At 36.8% G+C, this 13,296-nt stretch overlaps 1 pseudogene; it reads left to right on the top strand.

The window, feature by feature from the left end:
- Positions 1-2,694: 2,694 nt before the first annotated feature.
- LOC110916721 lies at positions 2,695-7,677 on the top strand (annotated as a pseudogene).
- Positions 7,678-13,296: the final 5,619 nt, after the last annotated feature.

Genomic DNA, 13,296 nt, shown 5'->3' with positions numbered 1-13,296 from the left:
GGAAAGAGGATCCTTGAGGCTGAAGAGAGGATCCTGAAGGCTGGAAGTAGGATCCTTGATGATCCTACTTCATTGCCGATGATCCATAGTGCATAATTGATGATCCTCCCTGATGCTGGACACCTGATGCTGTAGAATGCTGGGCAGTTGTAGCTGGAGTGTCGAAATCCAGTGATCTAGGCACCAGTGGAGAGTGATCCTCCGTTGATCTCTTCAATTTCTTGATTTCATCAATTTCTCGAAGGATCTTGTCATTAGTTTTGTCCTGTTGCTGCATGTAATCCTTCATCTGCAAAATCAAAGAATAAAGATCATTGTTAGTAGGACCAGAAGAAACAACAATGGTTGATTTTGAGAAAACGGGGATTGTCTTCTTCGCAGCATTCTCAGCATTCTTCTGGGATCCAGAAGGGACAGGAGGCAAAGGTGGAATGCCCTGTGAAGAAGTGATTGTCGGCATGGAGCTTGAAGTGTTATTCGCATGAGAAGCCATGTGGTTGAAGGTAATGAACAGAAATGAACGAAATGAACAAAATTTTTCAAGAATGAAGCACCGATTGCCCCACGGTGGGCGCCAAACTGTTTAGGTAAAAAATCACACAAGGATAATGTAACCAAATCTGATTTTTGTGAGGTATGATGCTTGGTTAATTGAACAATTGTGCAAATAACAAATGAATGAGATGAATGATCAACACAAGGATTTATACGAGGAAAAAGCCGTTGATCAATGAATGATCTCCGGCGTAAAAAAAAACATCGGGTGATGGAAACTACCGATCACCAACTATATTAAACAAACAAAGTTTACAACTTGGGATGATATCAAGGTTGGTACAAGGATTGCTAGTGTGTAAAAGTGTGTAATCGCCAATAAGTTGCAAAGAGCTCGAGAGTTGTGTGTGAGTGTTGCTAATAATAATAAATCAAGCTTGTATCCCCTTTAAAATTAGAAACTATCTAGACTAACTAACTATCCGAAAATGGTGCAAGCTCCCCACGATCACCATAACGGTCATTGAGTCCTTGCACGTGCAGAATTATCAAGCATATTCCCCTAGAATCTCGGTTGGACCAAGTCTTATTCGAATACACCTTCAAAACAAGTTCAAAAATATGGAAACAATTGTTAGTGTTAGGATAATAATGAGGATCCTGGATCCTTATCCTTGCAGCATCTTCTGAGGATCCTTAATTCAAACTGAACTGAGGATCCGTGATCCAAGCTACACTTGAGGATCCGAGATCCATAAGCTATAAAATTCTATCCCTAATAGTAACAAGGCCAAATTTTTCAGTTAAGTCTAGTCATATGCCTTGCACATGAGAGCAGATTGGTAATTTTACCCATATATTAAAAAAAGATAAAAAATTTATAAATGTATGCACATAAATCCATATAAGTGGTCATTTTCTTCATCGTTTCAACACCCCTCTCTCTCGTCAACCAACCTCCATCACCACCACCACCGTATCCCAGCCGCCACTACCAAATCGAGCCACACCACCACCACCGACGTATGCCAGCACCACCGATCCGCCACCGATCCACCACTGCCACCATTTTCTTTCTCTCTCTCTCCCTTCATCTTCACCACAATCCCCACTAACCTAATCTAAAACCCCCAAATCCCCAAACCAAACCCTAAATCAAAATAGGTTGCATCATCTCTGTCTCTGGCTGAAATAAAAAACGTGTTTGTAGGTTGTGGAGACAACCGACCGGAAAAGATAGTGGGTCATCTGAGACAACCGACTGCATCTTCTCGACCCTCACACCAAGCATCTCGTTGGAGCTTCAATACAAACCTTTTAAAGTATTGCATTTTATACAAACCGATTTTAGGGCTCGAATATGTTACTGGAGATGATAGTGGAGAGGTTGTTGCAGATTACGGTAGCGATGAGGTGGTGGGAGTGTCGGAGAGACTGTTGCGCAAATCTGAGGTTTAGATCTGAGGCAGGTTGAAGGAGGACTTGAAACATATTTCTCTGTAAAAATATGTTGAAAACATAAAAGGTGAAGATCATCAAGTTGAAGTTTTTTGTATTAATGAGGTTATGATTGTAGGTTGAAGGAGGACCTGAAACATATTTGGGTGTTATTATTCAGATACGAAATCATAAGGATCGAACAAAAATATCAAAGTCTAAAGTGATTTTAATAAGCTTGATATGTTTTTGATGATTTGATGATTTGAGTTTAACAAGAAATTGCACATTTTGGTGTTTAAACATAGCGATTAGGGACTTTGAATTATTGAAGCTGGTTTATTAAGAAACATTTAAATAAAAGCGTGAAATGACCATAATACCCTTATGTGACTAGACTTAACTTGAAATTTTAACGTACTTAGTGCTAAAGGACGTAAGGTGTAGTGAGTTTTGTAAATAAAGAACCGTGCCTGTAATTATTGAAGCTAAAAGTTATCCATTGTAATCCGGTACAAACATAAACGACGAAAAGTATAATTTACCCGATTATCAAAGAATAGGAACTTTACAAGAAAGAATTTAGAAGGCGACTTTTGAGTCAACCTTATATCTGATCATAAATAGCAACCAAGCATTTGCTTCACACTCCATTTACATTATCAATATATCTGATCATAAATAGCAACCAACCATTTGCTTCACACTCCATTTACATTATCAAATAAGAAACCAGTGACGAATCCAATATCATTATTCACCATGGTTGTTCTTACTGAAATTACAGAACAATCTTCTTATTCATCAGCTTACGATTATGATGTATTTTTAAGCTTTAGAGGTGCGGATACTCGCCATAATTTCACTGATCATCTCCTCAAAGCACTGCGGGAAACCACCATGGACATGTTCTTCGATGATGCGGAGATCCAGATCGGAGACTTTCTAAAACCGGAATTAGAGAAGGCAATCAAGTCCTCTAGGGCTTCTATTATCGTGCTGTCCAAGAATTACGCTTCTTCCACCTGGTGCCTTGATGAACTGGCACTCATCATGGAGCAACCCAAACATATTGTTTTCCCCATCTTCTATCATGTTAAGCCTTCCGATGTCAGGAAGCAACGAAACAGCTTCGGAGATGCAATGGCAGAGCATACACAGAGGATGGAAATGGAGATGAATTTAGAGAAACGAAGTCAATTGGCTCACAAGATAGAGAAATGGAAGAAAGCCCTAACTGAAGTTGCTGATATGAAAGGGGTAGAAACCAATGGCAGGTAATTTTGTCATCCTGTTATTTGATTGCTTTTGAGTTGCAACCCTAGAGATTTATTTAGTGGATAATAATTTTGCATGTTCAAATTGTGATTTAAAAATATCTAAATACATGAGTTGTTGGTTCATATCTGATAAAGTCAAGTAAGTTACACATGAATTGTAATTTGATTATGGTATGATGAGTTTATCATTATCAATTTACTTTTAACTTTTTGTTGTAATTGGAATCGGTTCCAGGCGAGAGACAATACTTATTGAAGGAATTGTCAAAGAGATAGCTAGCAGATTGCGTCTAGAGAAAAGGAGTAAAATCCCGCATCTAATTGGAGTGGAGTCTTCAGTTAGGATCATCACTTCATTTTTGAAAGCCAGATCCCAGCAAAGCACTGAAATTCTCACAATATGGGGAATGGCTGGAATCGGAAAGACATATTTATCAAACTATGTCTTTCAGTTGCACTATCTTGACTTTGAAAGAAGCTGTTTTCTTGAGGACATCGAAAGGAGATGTAGACAACCAAATGGATTACTTGATTTACAGAAACAACTTCTTAAAGATATGCGAGCAGGAAGTTATATGGACATAAACAATGTTCACGAAGGCACCTTTCATATTGAAAATTCACTTTTTACGAATAGAACTCTTCTTGTCCTTGATGGTATAGATAAGTTTGAGCAGTTGGATGTGTTAATTGGGACAAAAGGCCTTCACCGGGGAAGCAAACTCATTATAACGTCTAAAAATGGTTCGTTAACAGAAAAGTGCAGGCTATTTGAAACACAAGTTCGAATAAATCATATGAAGCACTTGCTTCAAGGCTTAGATGATGAGGAATCTCTTCAGCTTCTAAATTGGCACGCCTGTGGACATGGTGAACCCAATGAAGGTGACAAAAAGCTGTCAATGAAGGTTGTAAAATATTGCCAAGGACATCCGTTGGCTCTTAAAGTTTTGGGCAGTTCTTTCCGTAGTGAAGACGCGACATGGGAGGATATCTTAGAATCACTAGGGAAAGAAATGAATCCAGATATTAAAAATGTCCTGAAAATAAGTTTTGACACTTTGCCTTCTGAAAAAGACAAGGAACTGTTTAAATACATTGCTTGTTTATTCGTTGGAGAAGATAGAAAGCTCACTGAAGAAATACTCAAAGCCTGTGATATAGGCAAATCATCTGGGATAAAGATTCTTATCAATAGATGCCTTCTCACTGTAGGATCAAATGATACGTTGATGATGCATCAACTACTTCAAGACATGGGGAGAGATATAGTTCACCAAGAATCAACTAAGGAGCAGTGGAAGCGTAGTATATTATGGCATCATGAGGAGTGTTTACATGTGTTGCAAAATAAAAAGGTAATCATGTATACCTGTTATGTGTACTTTGATTAATTATTTGTAATGTATGTGTGTACACACGATTTCTTTAATCATTTCTTGTTTCTTTTATTCTTAGGGGACATCAGTAATTCAAGGACTTGTCCTTGACATGAGAACATGTAGGAATGAAACATGGAAAGAACTGAGTAATGATAATATGCAAAAGTTTGGGTTTAGATCAGTTCGATCATTCAATTTGGATCACACGCTGCTACTCTCAGTTATTTGGTGGTTAGTTGGTTTGGTTTTGGGAAAGCTGTCCACATTTTGTGAACCAAAAGGTGACTTTGATACACTGGCTTTAAGTGAGATGCATAACTTAAGACTACTCCAACTGAACTATGTACAACTCAGTGGATCCTACAAGAATTTTCCTCAAGGTTTAAGATGGTTATGCATGCATGGATTCCCTTTGAGTTATATACCTTCAGAGTTACAAATGGAGAATGTTATAGTTCTTGACATGTCTAATAGCAAACTGCAACAGCTTTGGAAGAAGTGCAAGGTACTAAAATCTCAAGTTTCTACTTATTTTGTTCATCAAAGTATCTTTGCAACACTAACTTTGTAGAAATGTAACCAAGTTTGACATCTGTTCCAATTAAATCACTGAAACTTTTTTTGTCTCTTTAAAGTCACTAAAGTTTCATTTGTTGTTCTAATATTACGTAATTATCAGGTTACCAGGTTACCAACGATGATGTGTCAGGTTGGATTACTTTTTATAATTTTTTAATAGGATGTGTCAGGTTACGCCCCGCTTGCGGTATGCTCATATAATGTATATATGTTGGGGGGGGGGGGGGGGGCAAAATGAAAGTGCACTAATTTTAACCTTATTTTACTAATTTCGTGAAAATAACGTTAAAAGAGGGGGATGGTTAATCATGCATCATGTGGTGGTGTTGATAGCCAAAAGACAAGGGGGTACATGCACTAATCGGCGTTTGTCTCACTTGCTGAGTGTTATGTGCTTTATGTCCAAGGCTTGATGCAAAACTACAATCGAGTCGGGGGTCTCATTGGAAGCAGCCTCTCTATTCCTACGGGTAGAGGTAAGGCTGTCTACATCTCACCCTCCTCAGACCCTACCTTAGCTTTGCTATTGGTGGGATATACTGAGTATGATGATGATGATGATGATTAATAGGATGTGGGAAATATAAATAATAACATGAAATTTTCAATAAAAAATCATATTTTTATTCGAAAAAATTTATTAAATAATCAAAACATTTTGTGTATCGTTTGAATCATAAAATGGAATTCCAGTTTGGTTCCAAAATTTATGATCCAGTACGTTCAAAATGGAGCACTGGTTCCAAAAAATCACATTTTTAAATTTGTAAATCACAAATAGAAGAAATTGCAGTGATTTCAATATGGTTCCAAAATGGAATTCAACCATTCAAGTGATTCAACATTGATTTCAATGATATTGCAATGAAGATGCAGAGAAGACCAGAACATAAACTAGAAGAAATAAAATTCAAGAAGCCACGTTGATTGAATCATGCAAATCAAATCCACAAAATAAAAACATGTTCTTTTCAATTTGATAGACGATTGAAAATTGAGAGGTCCAAGGTTTGTTAGGGTTTAAAATATATTTTAATTTTATAAAATCCTTAAATAATATCCACGTAAACATTAAAAGAAAACCAAAAAGAAAAGAAAAAAATAGTAACCTGGTTACCTGGTAATTACATACTATGAGAACATTGAGTTAAAATGTAGTTACTTTAGAAAGACAAAAAAAAGTTTGGATGACTTAATTAGAACACTTGGCAAACTTGGTTACATTTCTATGACATTTTCCCTAATTTTATTTATTTATTTATAAATTCAACAGCTGCTCAGGTCACTAAAGTTTCTTACTCTCAGTAGTTGTCATGAGCTTATTAGAGTGGGTCACTTCTCTGGTTTCCCTTTACTTGAAAGGTTGACACTTGCAAGATGTACAAGTCTAGTTGAGGTATGTGAGTCTATTGGAAATTATTGTCAAAATCTTAAAGTCCTTGATCTGAGTGAATGCAACAAGTTGAAGCAACTTCCAAAAAGCATAGGAAAGTTAAAGAACCTTACTCAACTTGTAATAGATGGTTGTTCAAATCTTGGTGAATTCCCAGTTGAAATAAAGGATATGGAATCACTTGAAGTTCTAAAGGCTGACAATATTAACATGAATTCTCATGGGTCTTCTTCCTCTACCATGGTACCAAGAAGTCCCAAGTCCTTTGTGAGTTCTTTACCAAGATCACTTGTAACGTTGTCTCTTGCAAACTGTAATTTGTCTAATGAATCATTTCCGGTGGATTTTAGTAGCCTTTCAATGTTGGAGTATTTGTATTTAGATAGAAATCCAATTGATTCCATGCCCGATTGTGTGAGAAGCCTTAGTAGGCTGAGGAAGCTTAGTTTTCATAGGTGTAGGAATCTGAAAACAGTCTTGTGTGCTCCAATGCAAATAATGGTTTTGGAGTTATTCTATTGCCACTCATTGGAAGAAGTAACATTTCATTCAGAACAGACAGGTCTACCTAGAATTGTTTATTTCAATACATTTACCATGACTGAGATTCAGTCCAGGTTCAAAATTCAAACTTTATCACAAATTGATGAAAAGATACTACACAGTTTGGGTTGGATTGATATATCATATTTGAACCACTTCCGGATTTCGAAGGCCGTGTTCGATTGTGGAGGAGCCTACTTTTTGGCAGGAAGAATACTTCCAGCACAGGTGGATTTCTATTTTTATGTGTGTAATTTTAACCTTTTAAAATGAATTTATAAGCTAATAAAACTTTGATGTGACTCCCAGATGCTTTATGAATATGGAATATTCAGCACATATCTTCAAGGGCAAGAGGTTCCCAACTGGTTCACTCAGAGAAGCAACAGGTCATCGTTTACCTTTCAATCATCTCCTAAAAATGGTAAGATTCAAGGGTTAAATGTGTGCATTGTGCATACAATTTCAAGCATGGAGGAAGTTGGTCCTTCAAGAATTGAAATAATGAATCTGACAAAGAACTCCTCCTGGACATACCAGCCTATGATGTATCTTGTACCAGAATATGATGCGTTTGAACATGGTGACGAAGTTGTTGTGGTATGGTTAAGCCATTGGATGTTTGGGAAAAATGAGTTTGAAGATGGTGATGAAGTTAGCATTCACTTTAGTGTAAAATATTGGTTTCCATCTAATGCTGACCGTCTCAGATATGGTGGTGAAGGACCAGATTATGCAAATGTAAGGGAGTATGGTATTAGCCCTGTCTATGATGATGGAAACCAGAAACAAGATCCTTTGGGTTATTACAAGTCATGGAAGCACATCATCGGTGGGGATCTCTCTGCTTATGAAGTCTACCCAAGTCATTACCTTCTACGACCAAAAATCCATTTGGAAAAAAAATGTTTCTGCACTTAGAGATTTTTCACAAGTTTAATATCGGATAAATGGCAACAAACCCGTGGGATTGGTCAAAGAACGCAAACCCGCCACAACAATTCGATTCTTCGACATGGGGTCAAGCACTTTTAGGATCTCAATCTTCAAATGCTCTTGCTCATCAAAGTAAACCTGGCATGTCTTGGGTTCAGTCTCCTATGCCATCAAATAACCTTCCACCACAAAAAATCGATTATTGGGCTAAATCTTCTCTCATTTGTGATCAGACCGTAAAGTTAAGAAATGACAGTCAAACAAGAACTGCGTTTTATGCTGAAATTGTCAAGAATGTCAACGATGGTGAACTTCGGGAAATGATGACAGTTCGGGATACGGCGGGAGTTCAGATGAAGAATGTTCAAGTTCAAGCGCGGATGGATCAGAAGGTCTATCGAGAGAGAGAGAGAGAGAGAGGTTGTTGGTTCAGATGAAGAATGTTCAAGTTCAAGCGCGGATGTCTGAGGGTGAATCAAGTCAGGTAAGTGTTGATAATTCTACCTGTTCTAGGTGTGTTAATTGCAATAAATGTTCTGAATTAGAAGGTAAACTGTCTGAGTTAGAAAGTAAATTTGAATTGACATTTAACCACAATCAACACTTGATTGTCGACCTTTCAAAATGCACAGAGTGTAATATTCATACCTATATAAAATTCACTAATAATAGAAATTACAATAATGAAAAAAAAACCTATTTGTTTACATATGCATGTGTGTGTTACGTAATTGAAAAAATAAATAAATAAAAGAAGGAAAATAAAATATACATTTAATTATAACTAAGCATATTTTGGAATTCATCACATTGCGGCAATATCTCTTCCTTATCTCTTTGGCTACATTTTCCTTTAGATTTGAAAACACTATCACATTCAAACTAACCCACCGATATGTTGGGATGACTCTTCGATCAACAACAGTTTATACCAATTCAGATTCTTTCATTGCCCACGAAACCTCAATTTCACAAGCCACGATCGTCGCACGTCCCGTTCGTCACCATAACTCCGTCGTCATCTGAAGCCTCTGATCTGCAACTAGCTTCCACACGACCACGACTCGCCGCAGCGTACAGCAGCCGCAACGCCACAGTCTGGCTGGTTCGAACCAGCGGTCTGTTGCGACTTTGACAGCCACCACCACTCACTGTCCTCGGTTTGATTACCGCCACAGTTCGACACCACCACGACCCCTAACATCACTCGCGAAAAGCCTCTGGAGTTCTAGTCGCTGGAAATATTGCGCCGACACACCAAGCGAGGAAAACACGTCTGGCGACTCCGCACCACCATCATTACTCCGTCGTGACCGCCACAGCCCCACAATTGGTCACCATGAACCCGTGGTCATTGGCGCCGCCTTCCGTGTGTACCTGTCACCGAATACGCTAATCGTCTTCACGAAAATAATACTTTTGTCCGCTCATCAGAAAAAGGTACGGTATAGCCCTCCTTTTTTTTGGTTCGAACTTAAACTAAGGACCGATTTGTTTCCGGCTACTAAAAACTATATTACATAAAAAATTTTTAAACCTAGCATATGTGGGTTTGAAAAGTGTTTTGGTTTACTCTCTGTTTGCTATTAATCGGTTAGGATCTGTGAACAAAAAAAAGGCATTCCTTGTTAATAGTTTAAGTATGAATCAACAGATCTATATATATTTATATATATATCGTATGATATGTTTTTATTTCTATGAATCAATGTAATCTGTTCGTCGTATGTTTCATAGTATACAAATGCATAGAAAAGATGTGAACTAAAATTGTAGAACTTGACTGTCTTTTAGATTCCCTACCTGGTCATAATGGAGTAGAAGACATTTTTTTACCATGAAATATAAATAAGCATATAAATAAGAATCAATGATGTTATGTATAGTATATTTTAATTATAAACCTTATTATGTCTAGAAAGATTTGAAACTACTTTTTATATAGCTAAAAGTCAAACTTAAATTTTCTTTAAGTTATAAACATACGTTTTTTTTTAGCAAAAACAAAACCAAATTCATGTTTTGAAAACTTAAATTCATGTTTTGAAAACTTAATGATAAAGGTGCGTTAATAAGTGTAATTCTAAAAGCTGTTTTCTTAAACATGTAAGATGGAGGAGATACGTTAGGTTAATAAAGTCAACTAATTCAGTTGAACCCGAATGGTTTTATTATTATTATTTTCATTAGTCACTAAAATAAATAAAGGATTAGATTCGAGTTGTTAGTCGCCGGGAATAAATTCACAAACGGGTAGATTAGACGAATTATTTATCATATGTCTTATTTGGGAATAAATATAGGATTTAGGTTTGCATCTATTTTTTTGGACAACTCGATTTGTGGATCTTTGCTTTGCTTGCTAACTAAGGTACGGATTCTGTTTTCTTTTCATCATAGTATTATTATTCAAGTCCGTTACTTTGTAGTACGGATGCTTTCACTACTTGTCTCTGTTTCGTATTGTTATAAGACTAGTATATATTGTAGCATGCAATAGACCTTAGACCTTGTGCTCATTATTGCATGTTCCCTTTAGACTTATGGCATGATACTTTTATTTCTGATACACTTTGTACTCTGTCACCCGAGCAATTATAAGTTACTTGTCGTTGGGGCGTCAACGGCATGGCACTCATCGTGACGGTGCGTAACTAAAGTTCACGGCGTTTCTAGTTTGTGCTTGTGTAGCACATGGCCCCTAGAGGCGAATAGATCGATCTTAGCTCTGACTCCTGACTCCTGACTCCTGTTGAGATGGAATAATGTTTGTACGCCTACACGCACCATCTCGGCGCATGGACTATAGCCATGCATGCCTCTGTTTAGGCTCGTGGGTGCTTCTATATTACGTGACTTGTTTTAATGTTATATGTTGTCACATATGTCTTGTCTCTGTAATGATATGTGTGATATGATTATATGCATCTGATTATGTTCAGCATCTGTTATCTGTTCAGTATAAGTTTTGGAATTCAAGTTATATAAGTATATGTTTCAATGCCAAAATCTAGACTTGTTTGACGTCAGTACCGTTCATGTTTCTGTCTGCATGTCTGTCTTACTTTTACTGTTGATTTCTCCGTTACTAGGCAACTTTTTGGCTCAGCCGTAGTTTCTTTCTTGTGTTTGTCTTATTTGTTTGACAGGTAATTTGGGAAACGTGGGGAATAAGTGAAGAGTGTTGTGAAGATAAAGATTTATTTTTATTTCGGTAATGTAATGAAAATGTAATTAGGATCTTTTGTTTTCAACGTTATGGATTGGTTTTAGTTTTGATATCTGTATGAGTGACACGTCAGCCTGTTCAGGTTGGGGTGTTACACAGAGGCTAAATGGTTTTAAAACGATATGAAAAAGAATTTAAAAACATCATTGAGACCTTAAAGAAAGACGTGTCTGAGTTAACGAAAACTGTTTCATGAAAGCAACAGCCATTAACAATTACATTAACATGCTCTAGGAAATGAAAAAGGAATTAGCCTGTGCAAAGTGTGAAAGTGATGTGATCCAACTTAAGTTGGATAACTGTTCCAACTCACGATATGTGTTGGATCACATCATAGACATTCAAAAGAAGAAAGGTAATGTCAAACGCATTGGGTATCAATCGTGTCCTCCGTCAATAAGACACAATTATACCAAGCTGCCTGATGAGGAGGATATGCCTCATGTTGAGCCATCAGTCTCATTAGACATTGAGGAATTCGCATCTAGGCTCGGATTTAAAAAAAGACATATCCTCCAATCAAGCTCAATCAGCTGATGTTAAAGATTCCACAACCGCACAGAATCAGGATTCTCCAGTCATTGTCATTTTGAGGATTGTGATAGTTCGGATGATGAGTATGTGACAACCGGCAAAATTCATGGTAATTTCGTACAACTTAACGACTATATATACATTTAATTGCGTTCATTTGTGGCTTAATATAAATACATAGTTAGGTACAAGTCTAGCAATGGTAGGACATACTTAAACTTGACAATTGATATTGTTACTTTTGTCGTGTCGCGAGAAAACGAATTGCTATATCCTAATATGTTGGCGAACAATGCTGAAAACACTATTCACCTGAACACACTATTCATGCCAGGAGGTTCAGAAACGGTCTGAAACAATTAACGAATGATACGAAAGCGTTTCATCACAAATATATATACTAAAAACCCTAGTTAGGGGTATCATTTGCCACAATACTTTAACTTTCCGGAAAACGCCTAAAATTAAATTGTCTAATCCGAGTATAATTAAACAACTACACTTTGTCCGCAACAAAATTTCAGCCTTTTTGAAGATTATATGATCCATATACGATATGAAATGTTACAAACGCCAATAACGATATCAAGGGTATCTCCAAGACCTTAGTGCCGGTATAGTCACGCATCTTTCACATATTGTCCGATATTAATCCGACAACTCAACTAGTGGCATTTTTACGATCTTAACACCTAATACACTAACCTAGTGAACTAATTACGACTAGTTACTACCCTAAACATCATTAATTGTCCTAATGATGCAAGAGTTCTACTAATGATCAAAATATCTAAACTAAATGTCACATGTCTAAATAAAGTTTATTAAAAATAAAAAAAATAAAAAAAAAAACAAATCCTAGCCACCTCCATGCCCAAATCGGCCAAAGTGAGCCCACCCACACTCACATACTTTGAATTTGTGTTGAAAATAATGGGTGCAAGTATGGCATGGAAGACTTCATGAGACTTGAAAGATTTCTTACAAGATATAACCCACCACACCATTTCTCCTTATCATTTCAACATACCAATAACACCCACAAACCTCCCAACTCCTCCCTCTAACTTACGACACCACCACCCCACTCTCAAACTCCCATTTTCTTCGTCATAACTCACTTAATACAAGCGTATATGGAGCCCTTTTTGGAGATTTAAGAAGATTTAAGTCTTGGAAGTGCACTAGAAGCTTATTCTCAACACTAGGAGCATCAAGATCATCATATTTTCTTCATCTTCTTCCTACAAGTTCTACCCTAGCCTTGTGCTAGTAGTAAGACTACTTAACACCATTTTTATGCTTATGATACGTAGTAGTTTACTAAAGTACAACTTGATCATCTTTAACATCATTAAAAATAAAGCTTAAAACCCTAAACATAACTTAAAAAGTCTACTAAATGATGTGTTTATATGTTGACGATGTTGATTAGTGTACGGTAGTTTGTATGGACTTGGTGATTATTGTAAAGTGGGTTGTTTAAAC

Source organism: Helianthus annuus, chromosome 7 (assembly GCF_002127325.2).
Source record: "Helianthus annuus cultivar XRQ/B chromosome 7, HanXRQr2.0-SUNRISE, whole genome shotgun sequence".
In the NCBI taxonomy this organism is placed as follows: Eukaryota; Viridiplantae; Streptophyta; class Magnoliopsida; order Asterales; family Asteraceae; genus Helianthus; species Helianthus annuus.
The sequence above is the reverse complement of the archived record's forward strand: the minus strand, read 5'-3'. Positions and strand labels throughout refer to the sequence as shown.